Here is a 22,497-nt window from a genome sequence, read left to right as displayed (position 1 = left end):
AAATGGAACTCTTTATAAAAAAAAAAAAAAGTGAATAATAAAAATAGAATAAAAAGAACAGTAAAAATCGATATGAATAAATAAAAATAAAGTTAAAGGCATGTAAAAATATAAAAAAAAATATGGAACGCACTGTACATACATGTGTATTTATAAGTACATGTGTGTTGTAATTTTGTGTATAAGTAGAATACTAACATTGCTTAGGTATACGTCTGTCGCTATATGATATAACATGAGAGGTTGAATGTTGTATGTCTATATGTAGCGTGTGAATGTTTGCATGTTTCTTTTTACATGCGGATGATTGTGGACAGGGTAAATGGTTGTATATTCATAAAATCTCTGGATTCGAGAGTGAATTTTAGGACCAATTTTAGGAGTGCATCTGAATATAAGCTGCGCCCGCTAAATTTGAAAGAAAAAACATCTGTCCATTTGTAACATGACATAGTTACACGGAAAGATTTTTTTAACTTTAATAAAATCCTCACCATAAATGCTTTTATCTGAACACTGCCTGTAACATATCTGGTAAAAGGAAAAAAAAATACAGTAGCCTGCCAGGCACAGTCATTGATCGCTCTCTTCATCCTAAAATTGTCTTCTTCGGTTTTGCAATTAAACAGCCTCAGAATTCTTCAATCCCACACATCCTTAGTCTTTCTTTTGTTGTCTCTCTCAATGACCCTTGTATAAACTTGTATATTCTGCGGTGTCTATGTGTAAGACAAGATGCTTTTTTTATGCCCGATTTATGGACGCTAAACATCCATAAATCGGCCGCATCATGAAAAATACAACGGCTAATAGTCTGGAAATTACGGTATATCTTTACATGACAGGTGACTAAGAGTGAATTGTTATATGTCTATACAGGAATGTCTCAGAAAATTAGAATATTGTGATATATATTGTATATTGTAAAATATTGTAAAAAAACAAAAAATACTTTTTCATGATATTCTAATATTTTGAGATAGGATTTTTGCGTTTTCTTAAGATGTAAACCATAATCAGCAATATTAAAATAATAAAAGGCTTGCAATATTTCAGTTGATTTTTAATGAATCTAGAATGTATGCCATTGTATTTTTGTAACTGCATTACAGAAGATAAAGAACTTTATCACAATATTCTAATTTTCTGAGACAGTCCTGTATATGGCGTGTGAATAAAAGAGTGAATTTTTGCATCTCCTTATATAACATGTGGATGATAGTGAATTATTGTATGTTTATATGACGACTGAATGGTTGCATGTTGTCTATGACGTGCAATGAAAGGGTGAAAGTTGCATGTCTACATATAACTTGTGAGTGAGAGAGTGAATGGTTTGCATATCTCTAATATGTGGCCCTCTGATTGGTCCAGGCTGAGCCTCTCGTCCAATGACAGCCGGGATAGGTTCCAGCACCCCTCGCAACCCAGAGTGCAGGAATGAACTGATTGGAAAAAAAAAATAATCATCTTGTCGCTAACCCTTTAAATCCCACCGCGTACACACACACACACACACAAACACACAAGCCGACATTTCCATTTAAACTGAGCTCTGGTTCAGTCATCACCCCTCCAACAGCCGGTCGGACTCGACGAACTTATCCCGACTTATTCCGTCACGAAAGTTTCTGCCGATGCTCTCCCCCATCCGGCCAGATCATATATTCTTTTCTCACAATACAGCAGGAGACGGGGAGGGTTTCACCCTCCGAAACTCCATAACTACCTCAGACCCGCGGCGCCCCGTGCCAAGGCCGTAATTGGATTCGTTACGAAGCCATTTTTATTCCCGGGAACCCTGTCCTTGGCTGCTTCAATCACATCCTAAAACCGATTTCATTCACTCCCGGCTGGGCGGAGTCGCCCCTTCGAGCCGATGGCGGCTGAGTAATATCCTCCCGCGACGGCGAGTGATTTCTCCGAGCCGCCGTGAGAAATAAAAGATATGAGAGCGGATTGACTCGCTCTGAACAGCCACGCTCGCCCATCATCACGCAGGTAGATCGGAAGGCTCGTGTCTGATTTTTTTTCCCGTGTCTGAGTTGAATGACATATCTGGTAAATTGGTGCAGAAAGCGTGGAGATGAGGCAGAAAAGATATTCATATCTACAATCATATTTAGAATGTTAGCACTCTTCCTATCAGCGTATATCTAAATGCACTGCCGACGGCAATGTAGGAGTTTTACTGGTCAGGGAAACACGTTTCTACACTGAATTTGAGACAAGAAACGCTTCAAATCATAAATCTCGATTTCAGCTTCCTACATATGAATTGCTGCATGTTTATACACCAGTCGGAAAAATAGAGGGAACACTAAAATAACACATCTTGGATCCGAACGAATGACATATTCTTATTAAATACTTTGTTCTTTACATAGTTGAATGTGCTGACAACAAAATCACACAAAAATGATCCATGGAAATCAAATGTATGAACCGATGGAGGTCTGGATTTGGAGTCACACTCCAAACACACCAACATTGATGTACTTAAAGCAAGTCAAAATATAATGTTTTATGTCCGTATAAGGCGTGTAAATGAGAGTCTATATACAGGACTGTCTCAGAAAATTAGAATATTGTGATCAAGTTCTTTATCTTCTGGAATGCATTGAAAAAAACAAAAATGACTTTTTCATGATATTGTAGTATTTTGAGAAAGGATTTTTGAGTTTTCTTAGGATGTAAGCCATAATCAGCAATATTTAAATAATAAAAAGGCTTGCAATATTTCAGTTGATTTTTAATGAATCCAGAATGTATGACTTTTTGTAATTGCATTACAGAAGATAAAGAACTTTATCACAATATTCTAATTTTCTGAGACAGTTCTGTAATGTCACATTTCAGCAAAGACGTCTGGAACGAGGCTTTCACTCCAAATGTCGTCGCTTTATTTCCAACCTCTCTTGATAAAATCATACTTGACTCCAGCCCTCTACATTCTTGAATCTTACACACACACACACACACACACACACACACACGCTCTCCCACCAATCACCGGACTGCCTCCTATGAGCCAAACCTGCAGTCCAGAGATCAGCGAAGGGCCGGAGAGTGACAGATGAACGGCCTGTAGCTTCTATTCCGAGGTCGCTGCAATAACATGTAGATGACGGGGAATAATTGTATGTCAATATGACGACTGCATGGCTGCATGTCTGTACATGACGTGCAACGAGAGGGTGAACGGTCGTATGTTTATATAACATGTGGATGAGACGGTGAATTGAAGCGACAGTGAATTGTACCCGTTTTTTGTTTTTTTTTTTCTCATGCGTGTGCGTGCGTTGTGCGACATCTCCGGCAAATTGGGGCAGAAGGCACGGAGACGAGGCACGAAGGATGTAAGATAAGAAGATAAGTCCAATTTCAGAGAGGCAGGGTTTTCTTCTCCTTCTTCTTTTGCTGTGGTTTAATGTGCTCATAACGCCGCCCTGCTATCGTCTGCCAGCAGCTCAGTCATTAGGGAGGAAGTGGGATCAGGAGAGGGGAAGATACACAACGCGGGGGGTCGCGGGGGAGGGGGAGGTCGTGCTGCACGAGAATAAAGCGGGAAGAGTGCCTGCTTGTGTGTGTGTGTGTGTGCGGATCAAAAAGAACGACACACACCATCGATTCCATTTGATGTTTTTCTTCGCTCGAGTGTTTCCAGCCCCCGTCGCTCCCTCTCAAAGCGCCGCAATCCGAGACGCCACCTGAGACGACGGTCGCCCGCCGCCGTTTCTTTTCTTTTCTCTTCCCCACGATTCCCACTCACTTTTGCGTTTCGCCCGCCGGAAGCCACGCGGCGATGTTTCTAATCTTGATAGTCGCGGTTCTTCATCTTGGAATCTTCATCGCAACACCAGCCGCCGCTAAAACGCATCCCAACCGGAGACAGCGATGACATTTTCCCGCCGCTCTTCCGGTGTCCGTCAGGGATGGAACCCGGTGCCCCGCTGCTTTTTGTGGAACGTGTTTAGACACGCAGGAGCGCTACGTGTTAGCACGGCCGCTGCTACGAGGCCGAGCGGCAAGTCCACCATCGCCTCCGCGTCCCTCCTTTGTTGGTGCGTTTAGCATCACGTACGAAACCGCGTCACAGCCGTTTGGGCTAAATAATGCTAAATCCACAGCTCACATTAGCCTTGAGTGCTAGCATCGGCCGCGTGGTCGGATTACAGCGGAGTACTTCGTGCTTTTAGGAGTAAATTTGGTCAGTATTGCAGTGCAGCAAAGCTAGTATTTCCATATTTTAGATTTAACAAGGGAATCCTTCAGGAACGGAACGCACTGTTTGAGGTGGTTTGATTTAAATCCCATTAATCTGCTTTAGCAATCCGCGTCTAATCAAAATAGACCTCTAGAGAAGCCAAATGATGTCACTTCCTGTTGCAGGTAGGTCCATATAAGGCTGTCGTATTAAAGAAACGCTTTGGAAGGAAGACAGGGGACAAGGAAGGACTGATGAGGATAAAGCCAGTTATTGAGAGAAGGACACATTAATGGAGAGGTTAAAAATAAGAACGAGGCCTGGTCCTCCGTGTGGAGCTCACACACACACACACACACACACACACCTGACTGCGCCGTGGGAACGGAAGTCCTGCTTCTGGCTTATTTCAGAAACCCGCGGATGATGTGCTGAGTCTCGGGGTCAAATCGTACAAGAGGCTTCGGCGGGAGAGGAAATATGATGAAATGATACTCCGGCTAAAACTCAAATACGATGATGTTTCAGGGTTTTTACAGCCGGCTGTAAAATGAGAAATGCATTTGCACACCGAGCTGGGGGAACTACGGAGGACGATAAATTACGCGGACTATCTACCGCCTTTTTCCAGGCACCAAAATTGCTTGGTGTGTGTCTTTCCCGCTGGACGGCGGCGCTATTTTGGAGCGTCGCGGCTTGAACCCTTCCAGCGGACGCCGACCGTCGATTGTTTCGAGGCGGGTCGGCCCGGCGCTGTGAAATATGAAACGATTCCAGGCCCCTGAAGGATTCTATTCCTAGAAAAAAAAACCCGAGCGCACCTTGGCGACCGTCCCCGCCTCACCTCTCTGGAGGGAGATTTAAAAGAGGTTTTACCGGGAAAAGGGCTCTTCGGCTGTCAAAAAACATGCTAATATCATTTGACGCGTGTGTGTGAGGTGTGTGTGTGTTTGTGTGTCGGAGGGGGGGGGGGGGGTCTCCTCGCAGCCGCCGTCGCCCCATATGAAATATTCAAACCGGGAAGCTCATCCCCACAGCTGGCCGCTTAAATTTAGCCGTGAAGCCAAAGCGCGCCCTCCGGTGCAATGGAAGATTACCGTTTCTAAATTCTTAATTATACCTGGCATTTGCATGTAATAGCGGCAAGCGTGAGCGCGGATGTGGGAGCGGATGGTGGCGTGGAGACCCTGCTATTCTCGAGGCGAACTCAAGGTCCGCGGGCCGAATGTTGCCCGCCACGTCATTTTATGTGGCCCCGCCAGCGCGTCTTGAAAGGTTTGATTGTCATAAACTAAATGTCAAACGCATGCATTGAGCATAAACTACATTTCCCACAATTCATTGCAGTGCAGCCACATCCGTGCCATTTTCAACAAGTGGAATATAGAAACACAAATGATCCCTAAATCAGATGGAAGGCTGCTTCAAGAAAGATGGGAAGGCCAATACATGTTCGTGCTTCAAGGAGAAAAAAACGCGATGTGTTTTGTGTTACAAAGCGGCGTCGGTTGAAATAAGAGTAAAATTTACGTCGACGTTTTGACACCAAAATTGAAGTTAAGTATCCCAAAAATAGCCTTCCAGAAAAACAACAAATTGCTTCAGAATTAAAAGGATGAATGTGTTCACGAAAGCCGCATCCAAAAACACCGCAGCAGTAAAAGCAACAAGTTTTTTTACATCTTTGCAAATGCAAATGTAACATTTTGCATTTGAATGAGAAACAATTCAGAGTTACTTAATATCAAGGAAGCCTCCATCTTCGATAACTTTATTTCTGCGGAAATAAGGAAAACCAAGCGGGAGCAAGAAAGGTGAGAGGAAACCGGAGGAAAGATAACCGCGATTTTCTTTCTCGTCCTGTCCCATTCGGCACTTTGACCTTTAGCGTAGGTCGGGAGGCGGGTTTTCCACTCTCTGGGACCACGCCGTTATTTTTAGACGCAATTTAAAACCAAACACCGACCCATTAAATTTCCGTTAATGAGCTAAGACCACCTTTTCGGAGGGAGCTCATCCGATGTAATGGCGACAAGACCCGGCGACTGTACTGCGCGGCGACCGAGGTAATCCCGAGGATACATTTCAGATTACTGGCAGATTACCAGAGTGATTCTCACCAATGATACGCCGAGGCGGACCTGACCCACCTCCTGCACATCAAGAAGGGATTAACGGGAGATAAACTCCCGTCCGCCGCCGTGTTTCTCTCTTTTGTATCGCCACGGGAACAGCAGTGTTAATGCAGATTTCGGGCTGTTTTAATAAGATTGCGCTCGTCCTTCTACTTCAACCGCAGTGTGTGTGTGTGTGTGTGTGTCGCCTAGCATCACCTAGCATGAGGCTCGGGATAAATCCCGGATTGCCACCTGTGTCTCGGCGATTTAGCATAAAAACGAGGGTCAACTGATTGGAAAAGAAACACCTGGAGGGGAAAATCCTGCAAAATCCCATCAAGTGTTTCCCCCAGACTTTCTTCCAGATCTCATTATGTAATCGTTATTATGTAATAGTTCTGAGGGAAGCCGGTGCGATCAATAAATTACAATTCTACGTGACAGAGCTGAGGACGGGATCTGTTTCCCAACACTCCTGAATGTGAGCTTATAAAATAATGTCTTTATAAATATATATCGTGCTATATTTATAAGGAATAAAATGTATTCCGATTTAAATCCAATAGAAAACAGCCAGAGGCGAAACATTCTCACTCCCAATTCGTTGAAGTTCCCTTAGCGACATGTACCAACGCATTTTTCATTTTCATTTTCATTTTTTAACTTTCGGGTTTCATCCACGGAGGAACTCAATTTCTCATTTACAACAGAAATGTATGAAAAATCAGTGACATGCCGTGCGGTTCATGGCTGGTGAGGGACGCCTACCATGAGGCAGGATAACTGCGTGCCTCACCTAGTGGCTGTTCTCAGACGTTTTATGATCCTGCAGCGCAAGAAACAAGTAATGCATACAGTTGTTGACAAACAGAACTATACATTGAAAATGTAGTTCATATTGCAAAACATTTTAATCGTGACATAAAGACAAACAGCAAAACTGTCTTAGTGCAGAACACGCCAGGAGTTGACTGTCATTGTGCAATGTATGCTGAGGCTCAACAGTCCGCTGCCTCACTGCTCATCTCTTCTCAGTATTTGGACAGTAAATGTGAAAACCCAGTGATTTAGATTAAAAAACAATCTCAAACTGGTGAAATTAAATGAAATAACCTTAATCGTGCATATCACTGATAAATATAACCATTCAATTCTTCTTTCAATTTGACATGTTTTTCTTTCCAAGATTTGCAAGTGAGGCACGGCCTCTCCTGCCTCCCCTGGCTGCATGTCACTGTGGAATTTTTTTATTTTGGTTAGGTTAAGAAATAGATAACGACGTTGATGTAGACATGACGGTTTGCCGCAAAATGACAAGAAGTGTCACAAATGGACTTTTCACCTCAGTTCGAAAGGAAGAAGATCCAGACTTTTTTTTCCAAATACCTCCTCACCAAATTTCTGTTTCATCATTCATTCTTCTACAAAGCTCATCCTGCAGTCATCTACCAATCACAGAGCCCCTTATAGAGATGTGCAACCATCCACTTATTCATTCACACGCCTGGGTTTCCAATGAAAACTGCATGTTTTTGGGCTCCTCATAGAAAGTCGCGTCGGAATCCAACCCAAACCTTCCTGCTGTGACGTGCTAGCCTCGCGCTAATGCCGTAGCTCTCTCCCAGTCCTGCAGGCTCTCTCGCTCCCGCGCAGGAGAGTGGAGAGAATCCTCACAGCTGATTCATTTCGAGCAATTCTATTAGTTTGACACGTACGAGCACGACATTCCCGTAACGGAGGCCCTGAACCGATCCAAACCCCCGGCTCCCCTCTGAGCTGCAACTCCTCCTGCCGCCGAGCCCCCGAAACAGCTCTATCCCGAGCCAGCATCGATCTGCTGACACGCCGCGTCTCCTCTCTCGTCTTATTAGGGCGCCCCATTTTTCTTTCCCCGTCCGGTCCCGGCCATCCATAACGTCATTTAGTCGTTTCCCCCCCTCTCTAAACAGCGCTTGATATTTGCTAAAAGCTCCGGGCGCCGGCTCCACGCTTCCGCGCCAGCCTGCCACTCTGGCCCACGTCCATGTCCAGCATCCCCCCAAAAAAGGGTCTATATTACACACATTGCCGCTGAAGTGCCTTCTGATTGGTCGGATCTCGTCCACCTGACGAGGTAGGGTTAATTAGATCCCGCCCCCTTCCCGCCGGCGCCACGGCGCTCCCCGCTTGGTGTCAATGATAGGCTCTCATGCCTCTGGGGAGAGGGGGCGGAGTGTCGTCTTGTGTCCTTCCAGTCTTTAAAAGGGTCAACTCTAAAAAAAGCCCCCCCTCGTCACACACACACACACACACACACACACACACACACACCCGCATCCACCAGATGGATAAGGTAATTATTCTCCCGCCACCCAACTTCTGCTTTGTTGCTGCGGGGCAGTTTGCGGCGTATCCAGGGCAAGGATTGATGGGGCGGTAAAGCAAAAAAAAAATTCAAAGAAGTCATTTCTCTATATAACTATTGGTTTTATTTTCTTTTTTTATAAGATCATTTTTGTTTTTGTTTAATGTGCCAATTTTTTTCGAATTGCATTAAGCTGTGGTTAAAAAAAAAAAAATTAATACATTAAATAAATAAATAGTACATATTTCATTTAGCCATGGTACAAAACTAAATGAGATAAATAAAATGAATGAAGGAATAAATGTATTACTCAGGGAAAAATGTGAAATTAAAAAACTTAACGGGAAATATCCGGATTAGAAAATTCACTCTAGATTCTTTACACTAGGGGCCCCTGTCAGGTGTTTCATTAAGCCATGACACAAATATAAAATAAATGAATCAATTTAATTAAATAATTTTAAAAAAAAGTGTTTCATTTAGCCATGATATAAAATAATCTAAATACATACAATAAATAAATAAATGTATTGCTCGGGGAAAAATGTGAATTTAAAAAACTTAACGCGAAATATCCAGATTAGAAAATTCACTCTTCAGATATCAAAATGCTGACCGACTGCACCTTAGGGGCCCCTGTCAAGTGTTTCATAAAGACATGATACAAATATAAAATAAATAAATTAATTAAATTAATTAATTTAAAAAAATGTGTCTCATTTAGCCATGATATAAAATGATCTAAATCCATAGAATAAATAAATGAATGTATTAATCAAGGAAAAATGTGAAATTAAAAAACTTAACGGGAAATATCTGGATTAGAAAATTCACTCTAGATTCTTTACACTAGGGGCCCCTGTCAGGTGTTTCATTAAGCCATGACACAAATATAAAATAAATGAATCAATTTAATTAAATAATTAAAAAAAAATGTGTCTCATTTAGCCATGATATAAAATGATCTAAATCCATAGAATAAATAAATGAATGTACTAATCAAGGAAAAATGTGAATTTAAAAAACTTTTACGGCAAATATCCAGATTGGAAAATTCACCTCATAGATATCAAAATGCTGTCCAATTCTGTACACTAGGGGGCGCTATCAGGGTCCGGTCCGGTCTCGCCGTGATGTAGGTCAGGTGTTTCATCACCAAAACGCACCGAATCCCATCTCATCAGCCACCCGGCCGCCGCCGATCCCGACAGACGGCGTCCCGTTGAGTGGATTTGGACGATTGGTCGATGGAGATGTCATCGCGGAGGCGGAGAACCGGCTTCGGAGCTTCAGCTCAGAATTAAAAAAAAAAAAACCTCGGGGGAAACGATGTAATGAGGAGGAACGGCGTCGGAGGGAACCTGGAGATGTGAGGCATGTATATATAGAGACAGGAAGGGGGGGGTTCATGATGAAAACACAAGGGAACCCCTTTGATCCGAACGGGGTATGAAAGGCATCGACGTCTCCCGACGACGGGGCTTCACCCCTGATTGCGTTCCTACTTTTTTTTAACGCCTTCTTTCCACGAGCGCCATCCAATTTTTCCGTAGCAGGCATCTGACGCAGGTAAACAGAGAAAGGGGATTCTCCCCCCCCCCAAAAAAAAAATTAATACGAGGCAAAGAACATTGCTCGAAATCATACTTAGATAAAGAGGATTGAGCTGTCCGCCGTTCCCGCCGCCGTAATCCTTCAGCCGCGGGGGCGGGCGTGAGATCTATCTTCTGAATTTGTCTGAAAATTAATTTACACGTCGAAAGAGTTTTAAAGAAGTTCCCCCCCCTCGAATCTGCCGTTGTTGGCACGTTGCGCCGCCATGCTAGGAGTCACATCAACGCCGGTTAGCGCCTTCCCCCCTTCAACAACCGCCGCAGGCGTGAATCCTCACTATCGTCTCCCACGGTTACGAGCGCGCCGTTACGGCTTTGTTATCGTTTTGAAAACCCCTGACGTCGAAGCCGTCGCCGCGTGCGACGCTTTGCATGAGAAATCGATGATTGGTGAATGTTACACGTTGTCTCTTTATGACGTGAATGAATGGCTTGTAATCCAGTCTGTCTCCATGACGTGTGAATGATTGTGTCTCCATATTGCATATATCTAAATGACTTTTGACTGTGTGAGTGAATGACTATGTGTGAAAGAATATGTTTACATTCATTTAATCAGTGACTGAGTGACATGAATGAGTGCATAGTTATACATCTCTTTACGATTTGTGAATAATTGGTTGTATGTCGATATGGCATGTGAGTGAATGGCTACGTTTCTCTAAATGATGCGTGCATGTATGGCTGTAGGTCTGTATATGATGAATAAATGAATAAGTAAATGTTGTCTATGACGCGTGAATGAGTGAATGGTTGTGTCTATTTCATGTGTGAGTGAATGAATGAATGAATGGTTGCATGTTTCCATCTGACACGTGAATGAGTGAATGATAGTCGTCTCTATATGACGTAAATGAGTAGATAGTTATATGTCTCTATATGATTTGTGAATGGTTATATGTCTATATGAATGATCTCTTTACAACATATGAATGGCTGCGTGTCTCTAAATGATGCATGAATGAAAGGCTGAAAGTTTGTGTCTATACGACTTTTGAATGAGTCTCCCAACAAACGTCACCCAACAAAGTGTGAATGAGAAGGTGAATGGTTGCAAGTCTTTAGACAAAATGTGAATGAGTGAAAGGCTGCATGTCTCGATATGATGTAAAGTATACCCTTGTTTTTCGCGGGGGTTACGTTCCAAAAAGAACCCGTGATAGGCAAAATCCGTAAAGTAGAAACCCTTTTTTTTTTTTTTTTTACAATTATTATACAATTAAATACTCTATCATACATTGAAAAGAAAGAACAAACCATTTTACAGGCTCAGTCATTTGTTTCACAAATAAAAGTACTGTACTTTAGAAACATTTTTTCAACCAATAACTTCTGTACTGTACTGTCAAATAATGATTTTAATCATCAATGTGAACAGAAGGCTTCAAATTGCGGAGATTAGCACCGCCCACCGAGACCTTATTGCTGCCGCGAAACTTATTGCTGCTGTCGTCCTTATGTTTTTTTCTTCCTTCTTTATGGAACGAACGGAAGATTCATTAATTCCGTAATGCCGACCTACAGCCGCATAGCTTTTACCTTCCCTTAGCATGTCCAGAAGTTTAACTTTATCTTCCGCTGCCTTTTGGGTCCTGCCGCAGGGGCTTTTGTCGGTCCAAAGCATTTTGTCAACATTATGGGTTTTAGAGAAACTCGAAATCGCAAGAGAATTTGCACGTACGTCATGTAAATTTGGCAAGCTGTTTTACGTACGCGTGCATATTAAACTGCGACGTTATTGACGCACAGGTAGAGAAGAAGCGGAGTGACTTTTTAGCCAATCAGAATGCAGAACACGATGCACGACGCAAATCCGCGAAGTAGCGAAACCGTGAAAAGTAAACCGCGTTATAGCGAGGGATCACTGTACTGTATAAATGAAAGAGTGAATGACCACATGTTTCCATATGACATGTGAATGAATGAGTGTATGTCTGTCTGTCTCCTGCCTGCGGTGAATGATTTCGCCGTGCTTCCGATAAAAGCAGAATAAAGACAAAGGAAGTTAATCCTGTTGAGATACATACTCGAAGGTGTGTGTGTGAGGTGTGTGAGGAGCCTAAAACCCGGCGCTTTCTAGACGTCAACTCTCCTCATTTCGCTAAAGAGATTTCCGACTTTGTTCAACCCTCTGATGGAGCGAGGACTCCTGCGAATAAGTCAGCGGGAAGCTATAAGCCGCCGTGATCTTCTGCCGTTATAAATGAGATCTCCTCTCCTCTCTTTTTATTCTCTCCTTCCGATCTCGCTTTTAAAAAAGTCTGAAAACCAAGCGCCTCGGGTTACAAACAACATCCAGCCTCAAAAAAACGAATGTTACTTTATCCCACTTTATCTCGGGAGAGGCGCTGCAGCGGATCAATGGAGCCGCGCCGCCACTCCGGCTCATTTCCCGTCATTCTGCGGAGTTACAAGAGCCGGCGCTCGACGGCCGGCCTTTGTTTCCTTCCGTCGTGTGTTTCGGCGAGGCGGCGGCGCTTTGGCGTCCAATAAAACCGCCGGGTTGAACCTTTTTTTCCCCCGAGGGCTGACGATAGTCATGCATGAGTAAGAAATCTAAATTTTATCAGTTTTACTGAGAATTGATCAAAACGACCGCTTCAAATGTCATCTTGCAACATAATTTTCGTTATAATGTGAAATTCAATGAATTTTCAATGAAGACGCTAATATGCTAATGCTTGCTAATGCACCCTGACTCCAAGCAAAATCATGTGTCAATGAATGAGCCAATATTTTTGTTTATAAAATGTGTAAAATGAGATGGTCAATAGTTTTATGTGAATGAGTAATTGAATGGTTGTATGTGAGAGGATGAGTGGTTGAATATCTCTATACGCAGCCCTGTGATTGGCTGGTGACCCGTCCAGGGTGAGCCTCTCGTCCAATGACGGCAGGGCTAGGCTCCGGCGCCAAAAAACCCAGACTTCAGAACGACAGGTTATGATAATGAACGGATGAATGAGTGAAAATGATATATGGCAACAACATCAGCTGCAGATGTTTGCAGAGATCCACCCTCTCTTGAATCCCTTCATCAGGCTCCGCCTCCCAGGGCGCCGCCCGACCTGTTCCCACATCGCCTCGATGGCGCCGACCTGTCTGTGGCGAAAGAGCGGAATCCGTCACACCGGCTGTGTTTCGGAGTCCAATTATTACATAACTGTGCTTTTGGGCGGTAATCTGCTTGGCAGAGGAGTCGCAACGCGGCCGAAGTGGGTTAAGACAGCATTGGACGGCGCGAACGTTGCCTTGGATTAGCGGAGTCACTCTGCCAGCGCCCGCTTTGTTTTTCTTCCGTTTCCCCGCTTTCTGGCCGTTGCTAAACCGTCCCGGTCGGAGTCAACGCCGTCTGTGTTGTGACAATTGAATAAGAATCGTGGGAGCGGCGTCTATCGAACCGATAGATCCGACATCGGCGTCGTAAAGAACACGGCGAACGAATGGCGAGCCGACGTTGGGTGAAGTGGTGAACGGAATGGCGCAGAAATCGACCCCGGTGAGACGTCCGGGTCATAAATCCCAAAAATCAAGAACGTCGAGCTCGTTTCATGCCTGGTCGCACCCCTCCCTCCCGTGAACCCGCCACTCAATATCATTGATAATTACTGTGTAATAACATCTGACTGACGGCTGAAAGCCTCGACGCGACGAAATACGGGCGGAATCAAATAAAATCGAATGAAATGATCTCGATAAGCAAACGGAGGCGAAATGAGGGGGTCCCCATGCGGGGGCTTTGACTTCTGCTCGAGAGGAGATGTGATTGCGGCAGAAATGAGTCTGCAGTCATTACGGTTGCCCGTAAATGCATCCCGAGCCAGCCGGCGCCGGATCGATTTTTTTTCTATTTCTGATTGGCCCCCCCGTCACGGCCCGGGGGAGCCGCAGCAAGACGCCGCCGGCTGAACCCCTTGAGCTTAATTGATGCTGTCACGCTACGAAAAACCGCTTGGATTTTTCACCCACTCCCATCGCTCTTGGGCAAAAAATATCCAACCTCCTGACGGACCTGGGCGTTGTTCTCCCGTCGCATTTCGACACAGATTCAGTAAACACGGCTAATCTATCGGTGCAGGAACAATAAGCGCTAACCACGATAGCGGGTCGTCGGTTGATCTTTGGCGGCTGCGTGGCCTGGCGCTGATTAAAATCGAATCAATAAGCAAATAAATACGTAATTAAACCCTGTTCTCAGGCGGTTCCGCTAGCTAGCTAGTGGGAAACTCACAGGGGGACTCGTATGTAAACAGATTTATAAAACTAAGCTAATTTATCGGTGTAGGAACAATAAGCGCTAATCACGATAGCGGGTCGTCGGTTGATCTTCGGCGGCTGCGTGGCCTGGCGCTGATTGCGGCGTCCATTCGAATAAATAAGCAAATAAATACGTAATTGAACCCTGCTCTCGGGCGGTTCTGCTAGCTAGCTAGCGGACGGCTCACAGGGGGACTCGTATGTAAACAGATTTGTTAAACAAAGCTAATTTATCGGTGCAGGAACAATAAGCGCTAATCACGATAGCAGTTGTAGCTGTTGGTTGATCTTCAGCTGCGGGTCTTGAGCCCAATAAATAAATACACAATCGTAGCCGCTTCCCTGCTAGCCATTGGATGAAAACCGGCGTCGCAATAGCCCGCTCTCACTTTTTGGCGTTTCAGGGATATTTTAAGACACAAGGCCATTTCTCAGCGCACCAAAGGAACCAGAAACCGTCTTAGCGCCGACTCCAAGGCGGGATTTTATGTGGCGTAGATGCTTGGTGGATCATAAGCCACGCCTATTACCAGATACTTCCTGCAGACCATTTTTGGAAAACTATTATGATCACATTTCAGCTGTTTTCGTGCGTCAAAATGGACAAAACCTTCAAGAAAAGGACCGACGAAGAGGTCCAAGCTCTTCTGGCCTGCGAGGGGTTTCCAGGGCTCGCGGAGGAACATCAATATTTTGGCCGGATTAAGCTAACGGCAGGGTTCTTCAGTGCAGGGAGAAGATAAAAACGCTTCAAAACATCCACGGTTGTTATTCCCGCCGTGCAAAACGTGGACGCTCGCCATGCCGTCTGTACCGTCGGCGGTTTGTTTTTGACGCTGGCGCTTAATGTGCACGGGCCCAAACCGTGGCCCCGAAACTAAAAGGCTCGCTAAATAAATGCTAAAATGCTAGCGCCAAAACCAACAGTTCTAGCCGACTTTATGGAGGATGGAGCCTTCGGACAGCGAGTGGAGAGAAGGCGATAATTGAGAAGGAAAATCGTGTCGTGAAAAGCGAGGGAGGCGGGAAAATGGGCTTTCGGTCACCGAAGCGACGGAGGGCGGCGACGGGGAGTGGATGAAGAAGAAGAAGAGGTTGTTTGAGATTTGATCTCAACAGAGGAATCAGTGGAGTGTGGCGTGTGTGTCCTGCCCCCTCCCCCCGAACCTTATGAGTCCCTTTTATGCTTACGTCCACACACACACACACACACACACACACACTTCTCTCCCCTGACTTCATTAGCCGAACACCGCACGGAGCTCTGGGAGTAATTGGCTGCCCTTTCAGCCTCCTAATGGCAGCAGGAGAGGAGAGGACACGAGGCGGACAGCAGAATTACAGTCATTTATAATAATAATTTAAAAAAAAGAAAAAAACTCGATGTCACGCATCCACCTGCTTTGTCCGTCTTCTTCCGCCGTCGTTCCCTTTAGGTGTCCGAATGCTCCGTGCACTCAATCCGACTTGTTTATCCGCAGACCGTTTGCACGCTCGGCGGGTCCCGTCTGACGTTTGCCGCCGGTTTGTGACTCTGTTCCGTTGTTTACCTCAAGCTCTTATGGCCTAATCTTATTAGTTGAGGCTAAAATCCCAAATTGGATTTCACGGACACACGTTGTCGCTGTTAGTGATACACAACAGATTTTTTTAGCTGGATGCTCGTGATCCCCTGAGAGGGCGGGTCACATGACTGCACCCACACACACACTCCAGCTTGACCTGATGCACTTTTGCATCATCGTGTGAGCTGTTCCGGCACATAGGTTAGCCGTCGTGGCTAACATGCTAATGCGAAATGAAACCGAAAGTAAATATAATTTCGGCAATATAGTACAGCGCTTGTGAAAACTGTATTTTTTTTCTTTTTTTCCCCTTAAAAGTGGTACTTTTTGGAGAAGAGAGAAACATAGGGGCTCAGAAGGAGGTGTTGAAATCAACAAATGGCGACCGAATCCGAATCCTACAAATTTGTCAGGGTCGTCGACCGACCCTACCGTTGATGGCCGGGTTAGTCCCTCCGTGGTGGAGGGATATTAAGGAGCATACGGCGGTGCTAAATCCTCGGAGACACCGCCGCCGCGGTCTGAATCATTTCCTTCTCGAAGAAATATCTTTTGGCGCCCCGCTCTGGAGGTCTTCCCAGTTTGAACGGCTTCCAGGTCAGAAAACATCATTTACGACCTCCGTCGCTTCCCTTCAAAGATGGCCGCTCGCTCTTTTTGGCTAGTTTTTTCAACTTCCCCGGCCGCCGGCGCTGTTATAAAACTCATTCATGCTGAGGTTACATACGGAAAAGGGTTTCACGTCGCCGTGGCTCTCGAGAAATACATCCACTAGAGGGCGGTGCAGATGTGAATTCTCACCATGGGAATCAGCGGCGTACAATTAGCCTGTCAGGATAAACCCTTCTGAAGTTGTTTACCTGGTTGTCACGGCGACAGAAATATCATCATCCAGGAAATAAGGCCTCTGTTATAGGGGTTAAGGCGACTTAACCGAAGTTAAGGTCATGGAAGTGTGTTATCATTTATTCCGGAGGACTGAACGGACCTTTGATTTTGTCGGCTTTTACCGATTCCCTCCCGCGAGGAGCCGAGGGACGCGTCGTCTTCTTCGGAGAAACGCCGCGTGATCGATGGCCCCCGCCCTCGACGGCCCGCCGCCGGCCGCTGCTGCGCGTGAGGAAAAGCGTGTGGTTTTTTTTTTTTTCTGACAGATGATCAACGATGTCGCATTTCTGGGGATGAGCTAAGTGTTATTACAGGGCCGAGGGGATCAACAGATTCCCTCCGGCTACTGTCCGAAACCCTCCGACCAGCGATCCATCTCACGCCGAAGCTCCGCGTCCACCTGCTTGCCATTCCCCTGAACCCCTCGGGGGTTCGTCCTCTTGCGGGAATCCCATTGGCCCTCCGCACCCATCACGCCGCTGGAGGATGTGGGCAGCGGCGGCGGCGAGGGGGGGGGTTAATTCAACCCGGGGCTTGCAGGCCACCGCAGCTCAACCCAGGCTGTCACTCATCTCCTTGAAATAACAAGCGCCAAGATGCCGCTCGGCTCGTAATCCACTGCGAGCTGGCCTCGGAGAGAGACGTGACGGACGGCTTAATTCAATGTGACTTTCAGGCGACGCGCTCGCACGTTCACGCGGTCAAGGGCGTCGTTGCACACGGACGCATCATAAGAAATTCAAGGTCACCTGTGCGAGTAAATCCGGCCCATTAGCAGCGCCGCGTTGTTAAATACACAAGGAAATGCAGAACACACACACACACATACACACACACAGGGGACGGCACGGAAAAGCTATTAAACACCGCCGCCCTCGCACCTCTACTACCGCATCCATCATTTTCGGCGCGCTGAAAAACTCACGCGGAATTTACAAGCGCATCTGCATACGCGCAGTCGTCGGCCCGAGAGATGAGTGAGTGAATAGCGCCCGGGAAAATACTTATCTTGTTATGTAACAGCTCGACTAGCGATAGCACATGCGAGCTAAAGGCCGCCTCCGCCCGTCACACATCTTCACTTCGACCGGGCCGAGCGAAGAAGTTTCCTCCCGGCGGGACCCCGAACGCGTCACGATACGATTTGGTGTGTACGGCGTCGCCCCCTTCCGATGCTAATGCTAACGCTTCTCTGCATCAGACGATGACCTCTCCCGGCCGTCGTTGGGCGAGAGGCCGGGCTCGCCATGGAAAATCCAGACGCACGAACGATCACCCTGTCATTCACAAGTCACATAGACATAAAACATTCACCCTCTCATTCACAAAACATATTGATAAATACAGCATTCACCCTCTCATTCACATCATAAAGAGACACACGCCCTTTCATTGAGACGCCTAGGAAAGACAAACAATCCTTTGCATGTCAAAAAGATAAGCGATCATTCATCCTCTCATTCATATGTCATCCATAGACGTAAGTGCATTCACCCTTTCATTAAGACGTCTTATAGAGACCAACAGCCATCCGCCCTCTATCATATAGATGCACAACTTATATAAACACATGCAACATTCACCCTCTCATTCACGTCACACGCACGTCTTATTCAACCTTTCATTAAGATGCTTTAGAGAGACCGACAGCCACTCACCCGTCATGAAAAGACCATGTCATGTCATATGAACACATAAGACCTTTAATTTGCATGTCATACAGATATTGGACATTCACCCTCTCATTTACATGTCATATATGGACACACACCCATCCACCCTTTCATTATGATGCCTTATAGAGACCAAGAACATTCACCCTCTCATTTATATGTCAGATAAACACATACAACCATTCACCCTCTCATTTGCACGGCCTATGGACTCAACCGCTCTTATTCTGACTTTTTATAAACATTCAGAAAATCTGGAGACATGTAACCATTCACTTTTTCATTCATGTGTCATAAAGAGACATACAACATCACCCTCTCATTTACATATCATACATGCACTTACACCCATTCACCCTTTCATGAAGATGCCTTATCAAGATAAAAAAAATATTTCCCCTCTCATTCATTTCATATCGACTTCCAACAACTCACCCTCTTCCTATAACGATATACAAACATTCGCTCGCTTTATTCAGATATACAACAATTCACCCTCAATCGCCGACAGACTAAACATCTTCTCGACATCTTTGCGCGATTACGGAAGATCGTGAGTGCGATCGGCTTGTTTTCCCGGCCGACCGTCCGCGTCCCGGGACGGGAAGGTCACGCAGTTGGACCAGCGACGGCGACGACACCCAACAACCTCGCTAAGCTGGAGGTCGGGCTCGATCCGGGTCCCCGGAACCCCCTTCTCCCTCCCATCACCCCACGACCCGAAGCGGCGGGTTTGGCGGCTGACCCCGGAAAAAGCGGGCGTCAGCCGATCGTCCGGCGCGGACCGCTTCTTCCCGACCCCGTCAATCACCCGAGGCGCCTCGGCTCAGCTGAGGTTGATGCAAAGACAGCGCTTTTCATCGGGGCGTGTGCTCGGCCGGGGAGGGGGGGGGCGCTTTTTTAGACGCCGTTTCCGCGCCGATGCCCCGCGGCCCGTGAAACTTCAGGCGTGACTCGGCGACGGAGGGGGGATTCTGCAGGGCGGCGGTAATTTTGGGTGGAGAGAGAGGGGAAGGGGAAGGGAGCATCCTCCTATCCTATCCTATACTCTTGAGTCATTTGTAAAAAAACAAAAAAAAATTGAATCTAAAACAATTAAAATGGCATCATAACCTCTTTGCACCCCTCCATCATCATGCAAACACAGCAACTTGGGAGGACCCATCTGCAAGGGGGGTTGGGGTGTATGTGGGAATGTTTTTCCGGCGTGCACTGTGCCGTGCACACGCCTGAGCCACTCACCTCTTTACACGGGGTAAACAAAAGAGCGGCTGCATCCCGTTTTTTCGCACGATCCGTGTGTGTGTGGCGGGGAAAGGGGGGGGGGGTCGTTTTAAAAATAAATAATTGTGCATAAAAAAAAAATAAAATGTGCAGCGAACGTACCGGGCGGAGGCGAGGTGTCGCGGACGAGCGCCGGGGGTTCCCTGCTCCGGCTCAGCGGGGCCGCGGCGCACGGCAGCCGGGGACGGATGCCGCGGATGCTGGGCGCCTTCCTCCGGTGCTCCCGCTGGGAGGGGGTGGAAGAGGAGGAGGAGGAGCGGGAGAGATCGCAGCCTCCGGCCGGGTTTGGGTCGTCCTCTCCCGGCTACGCAAACCCGCGCGTCCGCGCGAACCCGACGTCGGATCCGGTGGCCCCTTGGATGCGGCGGCCGAGTCCCGCGATGTCACCGTGCATGCGGGGTGCTTGCTGCGGGGGGGGGGGGGAGGGGTGCTCTCCTGCGTGTTGGGGATGGGGGTTGGGGGCCGGGACGGGACGGACCGTGCGTGTGGACTGCGAGAGGCGGCAGGAGTGGATTTAAACGGGGGGGGATGGTGGGGCCGGGATTACGTGGCGGGGGTTTAATTAGACAGCGCTGCGCCGATTGGCACCGCCGTTGCGCACGGCCCTCCCCCCTTGCTTCCCCCTCCCACCTTGCTTCCCCCTCCTCCCTGCTTCCCCCTTCCCTCCACGCACGTCCCCTCCCCTCCCTGCTCCTCCTCCTTTTCGCTAAAACAGACATTCGTGTGTCATCTCGCGGAGCGGTGCCGCTGACAATGGAGCGTCGATGCGCACTTTCTCGCAAGGGCTCGACGCCATTTTTGTAGTTTTTTTTAAGCGAGCGGTAAGTTTTGGTCGCATCCTGCAAAAAGAGGTTTAAAATAAGAAAAGGCATCATTGTCCCCACCTTGAAGCGGGGATGGGAAAAGTGTTGGTTTTTCGCTTTGGGCGCCCACACTTACACACACACACACACACACACACACACACCTTTGGGTTTGAGGTCAGCCATCTGGGCCAGACATCAGCTCCACTCTGTCACACCTCGCAGAGGGCGGTGGAGCGGGGAGTTTTAATCCACGCAAAGGTTGGGGATGACTCACAGTCGCAGTCTCTCCGGACCGCGGGGCCGGACCGCGTGTCCGGAGAAACCGCCACCGTCGACCGCCACGACCGGCACGACCGCCACCTCGACCAAAAGCACGCCATGATGGATTTCAGGCCCTGGATTTCAGGTCTCATTAGCCGTTTCGACGCTCAGCTAACGGGTCCGCGCAGCATCTCTGGTTCCTTCCTCGGAGGCGGGAGTGGGAGTGGGAGTGGGAAAGAGTTGAGCCGGAGGCTGCAAACTGGTGGGGTTGTGTGTTCAAGGCCTGATGCCTGACTGGATGCGTTCTCCCCTCGGCTCGCGGCCTTCATCCTGCTTGCGCTCGTGACTGTTTGACCCCGGGGGAAGGAGGGAAGAGCGGCGTGGAGGGCACACACACACACACACACACACACACACAGCTCTTGCTTATTCCATTAGTTGCTCCTAACCCCCCTCCTCTTCCTCCGTCCTGTGAACGAGGACACTGATGTGATTGAATTACCTCCTCCTCTTCCTCGCTCCCTCTCCTTTTCCCGTCCCGTTGGCACTTTTTTCCCCCTCCGAGCCGGGACGCCCGCCGCTGCCGCTCTTGCGTAACCGCCCGCGCAGCGAAACGTAGCATCCTCCCTTCCCCGGGCGCTCGGTCACCGTGGGGGACGGCGGCCCAGAAAACCGACCTTCATTTGGGTATTCCGGGGAGACCCTCCCTCCCCTCGAGCGTCGGTGGACCTGTTTGACCTTGGTTGGAGGAGGAGAAAGTAACGGCGAATAAAAAATATCTCGCCGCTTATTGATGGGAGAGTTTCCGCTTCCTCAAGGTCACCGAGGTCGCGCTCGCGTCGGGGGCGGAGGAATCCCCTCGCCGTCTGCCGTCTCCTCACCTCCCGCCGTGGCGTATTTTATTTTTATTGTGATTTGATGTTATCGCTCGAACGTTCTCCGCGCCGCCGCTTATTTCCCTCAGCAGACACATCGGGCGTTTTTTTTTTTTTTTTTAACAACGATTGAAATGTTTCATCACAAACATCCATAAACTAGCCATCCCATAAAGTTCCGGTCACGACAGCCAGGCACAACACGGGGGGTTTACCGCCCGAAAAGGGAGCGCAAGTAATAAGTCATAAACCTCGCCGACTGTTGTTATTACGGCTCTATGACACATTTTCAGTGTTTTGACAAATCGTGTGTGTGTGTGTGTGTGTTTTTTCCTCGGTGGAGTCAGTTACTTTATCACGTCGTAGTTAATTACATGAATTGATTATTGCAGACAAAGCAAATGGAGTGGCTGATAATCTTTTTTATTTATTTTTTAATATAAATACCCGCCGCCTGGGCTTATCGCTCGTTTGCAGGTTTTTGGGGGGAGAGGAAGAAAATAAAAGAAAAAAAATGTACGCTGAGAAACAACAAGAAGTTATCTCCTTGTTGTTATACCATCACACACACACACACACACACACACTCACACACACACAGAGGGTT

The 22,497-nt window shown here is 47.2% G+C and overlaps 1 protein-coding gene across 1 annotated transcript in view; it reads right to left on the bottom strand.

Annotated features, from left to right (window-relative positions):
* LOC147219722 (hippocalcin-like protein 1) overlaps positions 1-20,325 on the bottom strand; it is a 33,027-nt gene extending 12,702 nt beyond the window's left edge. Inside the window, exon 1 of the mRNA XM_086171162.1 lies at positions 20,051-20,325. The gene's annotated coding sequence lies outside the window, so the exon portion shown is untranslated. The remainder of the gene's footprint in view (positions 1-20,050) is intronic.
* Between the last annotated feature and the right edge of the window lie 2,172 nt (positions 20,326-22,497).

Source organism: Fistularia commersonii, chromosome 24 (assembly GCF_037954325.1).
Source record: "Fistularia commersonii isolate RoL2024-O1a breed Wild chromosome 24, RoL_Fcom_v1.0, whole genome shotgun sequence".
Classification (NCBI taxonomy): domain Eukaryota; kingdom Metazoa; phylum Chordata; class Actinopteri; order Syngnathiformes; family Fistulariidae; genus Fistularia; species Fistularia commersonii.
Note: the sequence above shows the minus strand (reverse complement) of the source record. Positions and strands in the feature narration are given on the sequence as shown.